The following is a 15,161-nucleotide window of genomic DNA, read 5'->3' on the forward strand; positions in this document are numbered from 1 at the left end:
CTCTTGTTAACAAGTGGTCTGTGGCCATCCATGAATGAACAAGCCCACAGGAACAGTGTGGTGCTGAGCCTGTGACCTTGGCTCCATCATCACTCTTTTCCCTCACCTGTGCTGTACTTAGTTGCTCAGTCATGTCTTTGCAACCCCATGGACTGTAGCCCCCAGACTCCTCCATCCACAGGGATTTTCTAGGCAAGAATACTGGAGTGGGTTGCCATGCCCTCCTCCAGGGGATCTTCCCAACCCAGGGATTGAACCCAGGTCTCGTGTATTGAAGGCAGATTCTTTACCATCTGAGCCACCAGGGAAGTCCTTTCTCTCATCTTTGGTCTATCAATTCCAAAATATGTTAAATTTGCACATTGCTGTTGTTGTTCAGTCACTCAGTTGTGTCCGACTCTGAGACCCCATGGATTGCAGCATGGCAGGCTTTCCCAGTCCTTCACTGCCTCCTGGGGCTTGCTCAAACTCTTGTCTATTGAGTCGGTGATGTTATCCAACCATCTCGTCCTCTGTCATCCTCTTCTCCTCTTGTCTTCAATATTTCCCAGCATCAGGGTCTTTTCTAATGAGTTGGCTTTTCATATCAGGTGGCCAAAGTACTTCTTTTTATCCTTATACTGTCATTTATTTCAGACACTATTTCTCTTGCCCTAGTTTCCATAATAGTGTCTGACTTTTTCCTTGCCTATAGTCTATCTCATTTAATCTGTTCTCCTTAGTGCTATTTGGGGCTTCTCTGGTGACTCAGACAGTAGAGAAACTACCTGCATTGCAGGAGACCCAGGGTTAAATCCCTGGGTTGGTTAGACCCCTGGAGAAGAGAATGGCTACCCACTCCAGTATTCCTTCCTAGAGAATCTCATGGACAGAGAAACCTTGTGGGTTACAGCCCAGGGGGTCGCAAAGAGTCTGACATGACTGAGCAGCTAAGTGCCTTAGTGCTATTTGAGCCTTCAAATCCACAAATAGGGTCATGCTGACACCTGCTAAACCTTTTGCCTAGATACTTTCATAATAAGGTGGGGCCCTTCATGACTCAATTCTAATTTATTACTCTGTTAATAATTACTCTTATTACTCTAATAATTCTAACTCATTATTCTATTAATGCTCTTATCTTCGGAGAAGGCACTGGCACCCCACTCCAGTCCTCTTGCCAGAAAAATCCCATGGACGGAGGAGCCTGGTAGGCTGCAGTCCATGGGGTCGCTAAGAGTCAGACACGACTGAGTGACTTCACTTTCACTTTTCACTTTCATGCATTGGAGAAGGAAATGGCAACCCACTCCAGTATTCTTGCCTGGAGAATCCTTGGGATGGCGGAGCCTGGTGGGCTGCCATCTATGGGGTCTCACAGAGTCAGACACGACTGAAGCGACTTAGCAGCAGCAGCAGCAGCAGCAGCTTCACAGATTATGCATTCAAATACTACATTACAGTCTGCAATTTTCTCAAAGCATGTTGTTGCATTTTTATGAAAATCTTTCTCCTTTGACCCTTCCTCACATATCCCCTCTTTGACAAACTCCTTCATGACCCGCAATTCTCAGGTGACAAATCACTTCTCTCAGGAAGCTTTCCAAGTCTGGGTCAGTTGCTTCTATTAGGTGTACCTTTTATTTTTATTATTACTATTCTGTTAATAGCACTTATTGCAATGTGCTATAATTGACTCAACACATGTATCTATCATTAAACATAGATTTTTAAGAAGACTGGTATTAAGTTTTGCTCATAGAGTGTAGAGCCAGTTGCATACTAGATGCTTATAAAGTACTTGTACTGAATGAATGAACAAATAAAATACAGGGAAAAAGTTAAATATTCACTTAGCAAAGATCACTGCTTTTATACAGTCATATCTTCCTTAAAAACTAAGACCAATTTTGGATACTATTCATTATCATAGATTTCTGTATTTTTATTTCTGTAAGGGACTTTAGGGGTGGTCAGGTTAAAAAGGCCTAAATATCTATTCACCATAAAAATATATCCGTGGGAATTCCCTCTCAGTCCAGTGGTTAAGACTCCATGCTTTCACTGCTGAGGGCCAAGGTTCAATTCCTGATGAGGGCACTAAGATCCTCTCTCTATATATACATATAGTTGAAAAATATTCCCAGAATTTTATAAAATTCTAAGGATACCAACCATTTGTTTACCAATCCCTCACAACTGCTTACCCAAAGCTACACAGGATGTTCCCAACCTAGGGATCAAACCCAGGTCACCTATATTGCAGGCAGTTTCTTTACCATCTGAGACACTAGGGAGGTAAAGATATTGATCATTTATTTACCAACCACTTCCCACTGCTCACCCAAAGCTACACAGACCAATAAAAATATCCAGCTTCTTCGCTTTGGTGATGCTACTGATTGTCTCATATTGATAAATTCTGATTGACAGGCATATGTAAATTTTAAAATTTTCTAAAAATAACATAAAACATTTTATAGTAACATTAGATCTGCAGAAAGAAAGCAAAATATGTTCTAAGGAGAAAAACATGGAAACTAGTAAGCTAGTAAATTCCAAACGTTAAATGTCCAAAAGTTTTAAGTAATAAAAGCTACTAGCACCAAAATCATCTGCTATTTACATTTATTTTTCTAGAAAGGAAAATTATGTATGTATTGCCAAGTTTGAAATATAGAGTGCTAACTCATTCCTTTTAGCCAAATTGTCAGAAGAAAAAGAATGTCACCTTCAAAAGGAAGTGACACTGTTGTGGAATCCGGAATCACAAAACACACCTCGGAGGACACTCAAGACAGTGGAGTACAGTTTATTACATCGGCAGGTCCAAGGGGAATCAGTTCCCAACAAGGACCCTGATGTTTCTGAGAGCCCCAAGTTTTATAACCACCCCTCTCCCCCCTCTACCATGACTGGTTACATGTTACCAACCTCTTTGTTGTATGTGATTGAGTTTTACAACAAGTAGGTGCTAGGAGAACAAATGATTAAGGTTAAAAGAGAGGGGTGGGGGGCAGGGACACAAAGATTATACCTCAAGGGGTGTGTCTCCATGGTTAATCTAACAGGGGCAGCCTGACCCCAACTACAATCTCTGTTTGTCATCTATAGGGAGGGAAGTCTCCAGGAGTCCTGGTTTTTACTAATAATGGTTTCCTCACTCTTGGGCAGGGTTTAGGCCCAGTTCACACCCTATCTTTAAGATGGATGACAGGCTTCAAGATGGAGTCTCTCTTGCTTTCTCACACTGGCCCCAACAACACAAAGCCCATATTTAAGATAAAAATGAACATTAGTCAAATTTCAGGATTACATTAAGTGATTAGTGTAAGTGATGTGTCTACATTCCCTTTCCATCATTTCATCTGTTTCCACCTAAAAGCAAACCTAACAAGCACTTTTTAAATAATTGAATAATTAAGTCCTCATCAGTGTGTCATTTTCATTTTTCTGCCTGTCTTCAGACTTATTCTAAGCAGATCCATTAATATAACTGTTGCAAAAAAAAAAGGGGGAAAGTTGTGCAAATGGCTTATTATAAAATTAAATGGTAACATATTGTGTTGCTTGGGATCACAGTCAAGTCTAGAGGCAAAATGGAAATAACAGATGTAATATAAATTCACAGTTATCATCTGTGTCACATTGAAAACCAGCCTCACAAAATCTGCACAATGTGTTCTACCTGAAGAAAGACTAGGGTAAAAACAGACAGAGAAAAGGAAAATTGTGCCAGCAAATGTAAATGGAAAAACAGCAACATTTTAATCTTGATTTGGTAACAAATTTTGAAAAGACATTGTATAGTAATTGGATTTCTTATTAAAATTTCAATCAAAGAAAACTTTCTTCTACATATATATGGGCCTATAGAATGTTCTTTTTTTTTTTTTTTTGGTTGTTGTTGATTGTGAGATTTCTTAATGATCCATTTTAATATAGTGAATTTACTAGTTTGAATGGACCTAGTTAAATTCTACCCTAAAGATATTCATAGATGAACTTCCTTATTTTATCAGTGCATTAGTATTATTGCTGGTATAGATTGTGGAGCAACCTAAGCCAAAGGAATTATATATGTGGTTTAAAATTACATCTGTATATACAATTTACTAAATTAATAATTCAATGTAATGTCTCTAGTGATATACTTATTAATCACCTAATTTGGATGTGATTAATATATAATTACATAACTCACTAAACTCCTGAGTTTGTTTTGCGTCATAATCCAGAAGAAATTCTCTCTATAATAACTCATTTTCTGAAAATTCAGAGCAACATGAAACAGTAAAAGATTCACCCCTCCCTATTAAGAAAAAAAAAAGAAAGAAGTGCAAAAATACATTTAAACTATATTTTTTGGTAAAATTAGTGACTATTCATTCTCTTCTACTAATGCCCTTTGGCATGCAACTTTGCATTCTTTCACTAAAATTTCCAACTTCATGACCAAAAACAAAAAGGACTTCACCTCACCAGAAAAGAGAATTTGAAAAAAAGAAAAAACAGCAACAATATAAAAATCTCCTAAATTATTTAAACACAAAGTAATAAGTATTTTCTTCCAACTATGGATACAAATAATATCACAGTATACTTCCTAACCACAATTTACTATCTCAGCCACTGCAACTTATAGAATCAGTACCAGTCTTCAAAAAAACTTTGAATCTCTTTTAGTGAGTTGGTTTAGGTAAACACTGTAAACAAATTATTTGCATTCCTCCAACACTTACATGTTGAGGTACCCAGTCCCCAGTATAATATATTTGAGAGGTTATTAATTTAAGGTGAAGCCCTCACTGTTATGCCTATTATAAAGGAATGGGGTCAGTTCCCTTATAAGAACAGACATGGGGGCTTCCCTCATAGCTCAGTTGGTAAAGAATCTGCCTGCAATGCAGGAGACCCAGGTTTGATCCCTGGGCCGGGAAGATCCCCTGGAGAAGGAAATGGCAACCCACTTCAGTATTCTTGCCTGGAGAATCCCATGCACAGAGGATCCTGGCAGGCTACAGCTCATGGTTGAAAGAGTTGGACACCACTTAGTGAATAAACCACCAAGAAGAGACATTCGCTTCCCAGGTGGCTCAGTGATAAAGAATCTGCCTGCCAGTGCAGGAGATATAGGAGATGTGGAATTGATCCCTGGGTTGGGAAGAACCTCTGGAAAAGGAAATGTTCACCCACTCCAGTTTTCTTGCCTGGAAAATTCAGAGCAACAGAAAACAGAAAAACCTGGCAGGCTACAGTCCATGGGGTCACAAAGAGTTGAACACAACTGAGCAGCTGAGCACACACTCATGCAAGAAGAGACATAAAAGAAATAGTCTCTCTCAGCCATGTGAGGCCACTGAGAGAAGGTGGCTGTCTACATGCCAGGGGCTACTCTTTGTTACAATGGGTGGGATTCTCATTGCAGTGTCTTCTCTTGTTACAGAGCACAGGCTCTAGGGCACGTGAGTTTCAGTAGTTGCAGCACACAGGCTCAATAGCTGTGATTCTTGGGTCCTAGAGCAGGTGCACTCAGTAGTTGTGGCCCATGGGCTTAGTTGCTCCACGGCATGGGGAATCTTCCTGGACCAGGGATCAAACTCACGTCCCCTGCATTGACAGGCTGATTCTTATCCACTGAGCCATCAGGGAAGTCCAATAGTTGGTAATTTTTATACAAGCTTTGTTAACTGAGTAATGGCACTTCCAAAGAGTTCTTAAGATTTAAATGCACAAAATGGGTTAGTCTATATTACACATATTAAAAAAAAAAAAATTCATCAACTGGAATTTAATACAGCGCCAAATGTTAATAAGGAAAGAAAATGAGACATCTTATTTAGGACCAGAGTCCAAATCTCATATGGTATCAGAAAGATCACCACTGTAGTGCAGAAACAAAGAGCAAAATAGCTATTTTCCAGAGTATAAAGCATTGAGAATAGACCTATTTTTGGCAACATGATGGAAACACATTTGAGTTTTAAAAATATGGCAATCAATTGAACTTCTAATACTTGTTAAAGAAAAGAAATGCTATTTAAATTTTTTTGAAACTTTTAGTTGTAAATCTAACATTATGCTTTTTTAAGGTTATTCAGAAATCATTCCCAGAAGAGTTTCACAAAGTTGGAATTCTCTCTTCAGTAACAAAAGAATATAGAAAGAGGGGAGGAGTGCAATGTTGAGTACGTCCTAAGACCAGATGTTATATCCTAAACATATAAATGCAGTTTGAAAAGATAAAGATTGATGCCCCAATTAAATTACAAGATTTTCCTGAAAATTAGCATAATTTCCAATAAGAAAGGATATTTCCCCAAGCTTATTATAAGTAGATAAGCAGAGAGTATATTTATTCAGATGCATCCCACTGGTGTCCCTGTAGCTATTCATGCCACTTAATATTCTCTATGACTCCAAAATTATAATAAGAATACAAACCACACACCAGGAAAATAATTCAACATTACACAATTTTAATAACCAGTGTTGAGGCAATTTTTCTGGAGCACAAAGCAAATTTCAGTTTGGTAGAAATGTACACAGTGTACTTTACCTTTCATCTTCAAATTTTTCTTGGCTTATATAATAGCAACAACAAAAAAATTAACACATTTATGATAATTGTTTTCTCCAAAAAAGTACAAATAGATAATAAAAATAATCAAGAAAAACTGAAGCAAAACACTTTCTATTAAATTCCCAAAGCAATGACATGTTTTCAGTAGGTATGTGTTATGCTATGTAATTAATATCTGATAAATTAAACATGGATCAAGGTTCTGAAAATACAGTACCTATATTAGGCAATTCCCTGGCAGTCTAGGGCTTTCGGTGCTTTCACTGCTATGGCTAGGGTTAAATCCCTGGTTGGGTAACTAAGATGCTGAAAGCCACACATCAAAAAAAGTGTACCTAATAATAAAACCACAGAATCCAAATTTTATGATAGATTCAGATGCAAAATGTTGAAAGGATTAACTCCTTGCAGTTCCAGATAACATAAAGTATGCTGCTGCTGCTGCTAAGTCGCTTCAGTCGTGTCCAACTGTGTGACCCCACAGATGGCAGCCTACCAGGCTCCGCCATCCCTGGGATTCTCCAGGCAAGAACACTGGAGTGGGTTGCCATTTCCTTCTCCAATGCATGAAAGTGAAAAGTGAAAGTGAAGTCTCTCAGTCATGTCTGACTCTTAGCAACCCCATGGACTGCAGCCTACCAGGCTCCTCCGTCCATGGGATTTTCCAGGCAAGAGTACTGGAGTGGGTTGCCACTGCCTTCTCCAAACATAAAGTATAGATGTGAACTTAACAGAATTCCTTCCAGATACCTTATCTAAAGGAATAAAAAGATCTAACAATAACAAAAGCACCAGAAAAGAGATATTCAATATTAGAAATATTGGGAGATAAAAACGTTTAAATGATTTGCAGAGCTGAAAGAACTGAAACCAAAGTAACAACTTAGAGTCAACAAGAAGAAATGCTAGTTGCATCTCAATTTGTCAGAAAAATATCAAGAACAGAAGGCATTAAGTACTTTAGCAGGCATTGTAGGTGAGTTTGGGATTAACAACAAAAAACAATTAACTGAAACACTTGCAAGAAGATTTATAACTAAATTTTCTTCCCTAAACTCACAGATTTCCTCCTGTCTGTATATCCCCATCATACAAAAATTAGAAGCAAGTATGTAAGATGGAGAGAAGAGAAATAAAATGGAGAGGTAATGAGGGGAAAGTAGTAAAGTGTGGCAAAAGATGTCAGCTGTAGGCACTTAAAAATCAGCAAAGAAAGGCAGAGGCTTTCTCTGAACTCCCCTCATCTGCCTGAAAGTGAAAGTGAAGTCACTCAGTCATGTCCGACTCTCTGTGACCCCATGGTCTGTAGCCTACCAGGCTCCTCCATCCATGGGATTTTCCAGGCAAGAGTACTGGAGTGGGGTGCCATTTCCTTCTCCAGAGGATCTTCCCAACCCAGGGATCAAACCTGGGTCTCTCACATTGTAGGCAGATGCTTTACCATCTGAGCCACCAGGGAAGCCCCCATCTGCCTGAAGGAACTCTGAAAGGATTTATCTCTCCTTATCATCACCAAAGGAAACTCAATTGTCATGGATCACTTCCCAGGGAATTTCCTCCACCAGGGAAGATAGACTCATCATGTGAGAGGAGACTACAAGTCCAAACTGCACCCAGACAAAATTTATCACAAACTACCACATCTCCCATGTATTCTTCTGGGGCCCCAGTCATCTTTTCTAAAAACCATTTACTCTCCCAAAGAAGGGCAATGCCAAAGAATGTTCAAACTACCATACAATTGCTTTCATTTCACATGCTAGCAAGGTAATGCTCAAAATCCTTCAAGCTAGGCTTCAACAGTACATGAACTGAGAATTTCCAGATATACAATTCATTTAGAACCAAATTTGGAAAAACAGACTGATTCAAAATTAAGAAAGGAATATGTCAAGGCTGTGTGTTGTCACCCTGCTTATTTAACTTATATGCAGAGTTCAGTTCAGTTCAGTCGCTCAGTCGTGTCTGACTCTTTGCGACCCATGAATTGCAGCACGCCAGGCCTCCCTGTGCATCACCAACTCCCGGAGTCCACCCAAACCCATGTCCATCGAGTCGGTGATGCCATCTAACCATCTCATCCTCTGTCGTCCCCTTCTCCTCCCGTCCCCAATCCTACCCAGCATCAGGGTCTTTTCCAATGAGTCAACCCTTCGCATGAGGTGGCCAAAGTATTGGAGTTTCAGCTTCAACATCAGACCTTCCAATGAACACCCAGGATTGATCTCTTTTAGGATGGATTGATTGGATCTCCTTGCAGAGTATGTCATGCAAAATGCCAGACTGGATGAATCACAAGCTGAATCAAAATTGCTGGGAGAAATATCAACAATCTCATATATGCAGATGATACCACCCTAATGGCAGAAAGCAAAAAGGAATTTGAGTATTTTGGTGAAAGAGGAGAGTGAAAAAGCTGGCTTAAAACTCCACATTCAAAAAACTAAGATCATGGCATCCAGTCTCATCACTTCATGGCAAACAGATGTGGAAAAATGGAAATAGTGACAGACTTTATTTCCTTGGGCTCCAAAATCACTGTGGATGGTGACTGCAGCCATGAAATTAAAAGATGCTTGCTCCTTGGAAGAAAAGCTATGACACACCTAGACAGCATATTAAAAAGCAGAGACATCGCTTTGCCAACAAAGGTCCATTTAGTCAAAACTATGATTTTTCCGGTAGTCATGTATGGGTGTGAGTGCTGGATTATAAAGAAGGCTGAGCACTGAAGAATTGGTGCTTTAGCTCTGTGGTGCTGGAGAAGACTTTTGAGAGTCCCTTGGACTGCAAGGAGTTCCAGCCAGTCAATCCTAAAGGAAATCAATCCTGAATATTCATTAGAAGGACTGAAGCTAAAGCTGAAGCTCCAATACTTTGGCCACCTGATGCAAAGAGCTGACTCATTGGAAAAGACCCTGATGCTGGGAAATTTGAAGGCAGGAGGAGAAGGGGATGACAGAGGATGGGATGGTTGGATGGCATCACTGATTCAATGGACATGAGTTTGAGCAAACTCCAGGAGATGGTGAAGGACAGGAAAGCCTGGCATGCTTCAGTCCATGGGGCCACAGAGAGCTGGATATGGGCGTGACTTAGCAACTGAACAATGAAAACAACAAAGAGAAGCTCATTAACATTAGGAGACTGCCTGAGATGAGATTAAAGGGGTTCAGACTCTGCACACACACTAATCTTATCAGCAACCCCACTCTTTAACCTTTAGTATTAAATTCCTCCAATCCTCCCAGGTGGGCTACATAGTTCTTGAGGAGCGTGAGCCTGCTGTGTCCTATTCTGCCTGGAAAGCAATGAAGCTATTTTCTACTTCACCCAAAACTCTATCTCCAAGATTTCATTCAGCATCAGTGGACAGAGACTGAGATTTCAGCATCATTATGAGGTTATAATAAGAAACTTGTATGGTTACTCATGATTCACAGGTGAGAAAACAAAACTCAGAAAGTTAAAAGAAAAACTTACTTGAGATTACCTAGCTAGTTTGTCAGAAACCCGGACTGTGTTTCTTTTCAAAACTATATTATTTTCTGCTCTGCTGTGTCTTTCATGCACATGCTTTATTTAGGACATGCCACATATTTGAATAAAGCAGGAACAAAACGATGGAGTTCATCAAGGCACTTAGAATATATGAAAACAATGACTATCTGAAAGCAGAAAGTCTGGGCTCATTGGAACAGCCTGTGTTTGTGATAGAACTTCACACTGATTCATCTGGTTCTCCTAACATTTGTGGTCCAGAGTCAGAAATGTATGAAATGGACCAGAGAATAAATCTCGGTTACTGGCTGACATGGGTAGTGCCCCAAAGAATAAAATATGACTTGCTAGTCAGGTTCCAGTATCAAAACAATTATAAGCTTCTGTGTATTTACTAGCTCCCAGAAACATGCATGAGATTCAAAGTGGCAAGGCAGGTGAATTAATAAAAGCATCAGCAGTCAAATACCATAAAGAGAATCCAATAATAAGAAATGGTCTTATGTCTTCCAGAATCATTGTTCAGATTCCCACCTGTGAAAGAAAGTCTGAATAAAAAGTAATATAAAATTATAATATGTGATTTTGGAGGAGGGAGATCAAACCATTTTAGTGAGGGTCTTTGGGGAGGTTTGAAAGGGTCGGGGGGCAGAGAGATCTGACATCCTTCTCCTGGCCATTTTCCCTGCTTCTCAGCTGCTGAAAGCTACATGATTCTTGACTCTATAAAGTAATCAATAGGACCACAGAAGTATAAGAAAGAGCAAGCTTAGAGAATGTTATCCATAGAATTTGTTTGGGGTCAGATAAATTTTTAATTGAAATGTGGAGAGTCAAATGCCTGGAGATTATGTTTGATGGACAAAGAACAAGTTACACTGATGTGAGATTTACAGCAACACTTTTCTGAAGAGAGAGGACTTAATATTAAATTTCAGTTCAATCTTCCCATTTGCAGGAATTTATGAGTTTTACTTTTTAGGTGCTTCAGCCAGGTTTTGCCAGCTTAGAATTCCTACCTTCCTTTTGTGACTTTGTTTCTTAACTAAATTCCAATATGGCATTGCAGTTGGGAGGCCCACTATGGTTGCACTGTAGTGAAGAAGGAACAGCTCCATAAGGAGACTGATATCTACCAGAAGAAAACGACAGGAATTCAGGAAAGATGATACAAACAAACAAAACAAACAGAAAACAAAAGGATGCTACAATCTGGTTCTCTTGTTGTTTTTCAGTTGCCCCAGTCATGTGTGACTCTTTGTGACCCCATGGACTGCAGCATGACAGGCCTCGCTTCGCCTCATCATCTTCCAAAGTTTGCCTAAGTTCATATCTATTGCATCGGTGATGCCATCCAAGCATCTCATCCTCTGATGTCCTTTTCTCTTTCTGCCCTCAATTTTTCGCAGCATCAAGGACTTTTCCAATGAGTCAGTTGCTTGCATCAGATGACCAACTGGTTCTCTACAGTTTTTCTGTTTTTTCCCCACTTTTTCTCTTGAAAGGTACTCTTCTAGTTCCAAAAAGGTGGGGAAGAGAATAGACTATTATTTTAGTTTTTGTTTTATGCCAGGAACTCAAAAACATTTTAAATTTAATCCTAACATCCACACTATCAAATAAATACTATGCCTCTGTTTTGACAGATAAGGAAATGAGCATTCAATTGTTCAGTGATGTAGCTAGCATGTAGCAGAGCTAACATACAAACTTAAAGTCTGACTCATTTGTAAAACTATGCTCTTTCTGATGTACCATGTTAGACTTTAGGTGGTTCTCCTTACTATCCAAAACTTGTTTATTTTTACTGTTTATGTTATCCACAATCTTTAGAAATGTTCCCTCACCCCTTTAAAGGAGAAAAATAGCTTAAACAATCCAATATTGCAACTTTGCTGTTGCAAATGATTCTAGCCCGTAGAGTTGAACAGAAAGGCAGTGATTTTCTTTTTTTTTTTTTTTTCAGAGAGGGAAACAAAACAAACAAACAAGCAACAACAACAACAACTAAAATCCACAAAAACTCACACCTCTTGCAGGTGAACAAAACATAATAAGGGACAGTTTTGCAAATTGGCTGTTTGACAGTACCTGTGTAGAGAGGTACTGAAGTGTCCTTTTTTTAAGAAGGAAGCAAGAAGATTGCTTTTCCTTCTCACTCTCTCAGGAGACTCACTCAAAGATCTAATAGCACTTTTCAACCTTTAATACATTCCTAATGGAATTCCCCAGTCAGAGTGCTTCCACTTGCCTGGGTTAGAGGCTTCAGCAGCAGCTTCTACAAATACATTTTTTTTTTCTTTTTTTAATACTGTTCACACGAATTGGAAGAATCTTTAAAGAAAATCTGGAGTATCTTGAATGAAAAATTCACAAGTACTAGCAGTCAAGAAGGCACTGAGCAGAAGAGGTAACAGCCATAAATCTGAAAAAAAGTCACATTAATAAACTGAGATAAGATGTGTGAGATAAAATCAATTCCAGCTCCTCAGGAGAAAGAGAGGGTTTCTTTGAATTTTGGGATAAATTTAAAATCAATAAAAATAGATAGATTCATGACCAGAAATTATATGACAGTGTAGGGAATTAGAAAAACAGAGATAAAATCAAAGAGAAAAATATAAATCTCTATACTGCAACAATCTCTAAGTTCCAAATATTCACTGATGGTACTAACTGATGCTCAACACTTCAGCAAAGCTTTTACCAACATCCTGTAGAGAACTGGAGTTGTATATGGCCACTCAAACAGTATTTGATGATAGTAAAAAAGAAAGTGTGTAAATAGTGATTCTCAGGCCAAATTTGGATATAAAAACCAAGACCTCAGGAAAAGCAAGACTCCAATTATGAAGAGAGCCTTAATTGTAATAATTATCCAATGAAGTTGAATCAGGGCTGGGGTTGTGAGATTCCACAATAGGAGACCTTTAATTCTTTAATAAATTTTGCTCAGGATAACCATTTTTGGAGGGAGTAGAAGTAATTTCTGCCAATAATGCTCATGATAGAATTTTTGATTAATAAAATTGTACATTTCTGTATGCCAGAATCTTTCATTTTCCTTGTTACCTTAGGAAATTAAAGGACCCAATTAACTGAAAATGTGTCCCTAGAAAGAGTTTATAAAATTGCTACATGGGAATCCAGTTCCTCAGCTAAGCAACTGAACCTCTTTACATTTTAGAAGCAGCATATTGCAGTAAGATCAAAATTGAATATTGAAAACAGTGATGGAGTCTATATCTAATATTTAGGGGGAGGAGTAAAATTTCATACCTTTTGCTATACTTCATTTTGTCTCTTTCTAGGAGAGAGAAATTTTGTCCCCTGAAAAATAGAAATGACAAGCCACTTGGTTCTATTTCTCATGAAGTTAGATGTTACCCAGTTGCTAGACTTCAACTGTGATATATTCATGAGAAGAAACAAGCTGGAGACTTTCAGCCTGAAGTAAAAAAACAGATGCAGTTGCTTTTTTACCTTTTAGAGACCATGAGTTTTTAGCCATTTGTTTTTCAAAAGTCCAGTTCTCAGCAGGGAGCATCCATATGTGTGACTGCAATTTACATTCAGTTCTGAAACAAGAATGTTTCTCCATAAATTTGGCCAAAACATGTTCTTGAAGTATGCCCTAGCATCCAAGAGGTTGAAATGACTCTTAAAACTCTCTTGTAGTTCAATGACATTAAAGGTTGGAACAAAGACAAAGCTATGAGAGAAACAAACCTTTATTGGTTCTATGAGAAGGTATTTAAATATCTTATCAGTCATACCAATTGTAAAGTTTAGTCATTGATTAGCACATTGGGTTGACTTTCAACTTCCATGAGTGGTCAGACCAATCAGGTAGCTAGTAATCTGAATCTAAGCAACATAGCTGTGAAGCCACAATAACACTGGGACAATAAATAGTGCTCAGTGAGTCCCACTAGTGTGAGACAAGAATCTGGTCAGCAATCTGGTCAGGTTCTTGTCTGTCATTAAGATTCTATCAAGCAAGAAGACAACTGCAAACAGCCTTGAGAGCTCATTGAAAATACATGACACAAAAAGTTTCCCTTAATGAGTATGTGTTCTTTATTATAGAAAGATTTAGAGCCGTGCTTGTAGATATTGAAGAGAACCATATTAGAGTATTAATGAAACAGGAGGGAAGAAGGCAGGGCACAACCTTTGAAAGAATGACATAGCCCAAGGACACAACATAAATTGATTAGAATCAAATGGGCCCAAGGTGGCAGACCAGTCAACTTCCACTAAACTTGATCCTCAATATACATTCATTGTAACAGATCAGCAAGCTAAATGACATACCCAGAGGTGTCATGGTAGTTTCAAGGCCTACCATCAAAAGTGGGAGGTGACCCAATTCCTGGAAATCTCTGTCCCTTCCCCAAAATGGTTGGAATACTCCTCCTACCCGTTAGTCTATAATTTATCAATCCATAAAAGCTTGGACTTCCCAGGTTAGTGACAAAGTGACAAAGAACCTGCCTGCCAATACAGGAGATGTAAAAGATGTGGGTTCCATGTCTGGGTCGGGAAGGTCCCCTAGAGGAGGGCACAGCAACCCACTCCAGTATTCTTGCTTGGAGAATCCTATGGACAAAGCAACCTAGTAGGCTACAGTCCATAGGGTTATACAGAGTCAGACACAACTGAAGCAACTTAGAACAAACACATGAAAGCTAACCGTACCACATTTCAAGGCTACACTTGCCCTCAGCGACGGCCCACACTGGGCCTGTGGAATGTTTCTCTATGAATAACCCACTTCTTACCTATCACTTTATATCTCACTGATTCTTCCTTAGATGAAACATCAAGAACCTGAGCTTCATTAGGTCCTGAATCCTGGTCTGTGATCTCAGTTGGAAGACTGTGGGTCTTGACTGGGTTCAAGTCCCAGGCACATGGGTTCAAGACCTAAGCAGGATTTTGGCTGGGTTTGAGTTCTAACCACATGAGCTCAAGACCCAATCTGAGGTAAATAGTTTCATTAATATTTGGAATCTATTAATACTTTCTATGTTATGTTCTTAAAATTAAGAAAATTTGGCCTTTTAGAGTAACATTTCTAATTTTTAATTTTTTT

General features: G+C 38.8%; 1 protein-coding gene across 14 annotated transcripts in view; it reads right to left on the reverse strand.

The window, feature by feature from the left end:
* PCDH15 (protocadherin related 15) overlaps window positions 1-15,161 on the reverse strand; it is a 797,082-nt gene that overhangs the window by 566,783 nt on the left and 215,138 nt on the right. The gene's annotated exons all lie outside the window — the stretch shown is intronic.

Source organism: Giraffa tippelskirchi, chromosome 2 (assembly GCF_054371585.1).
Source record: "Giraffa tippelskirchi isolate mGirTip1 chromosome 2, T2T-mGirTip1v1.2.pri, whole genome shotgun sequence".
NCBI classification, from domain to species: domain Eukaryota; kingdom Metazoa; phylum Chordata; class Mammalia; order Artiodactyla; family Giraffidae; genus Giraffa; species Giraffa tippelskirchi.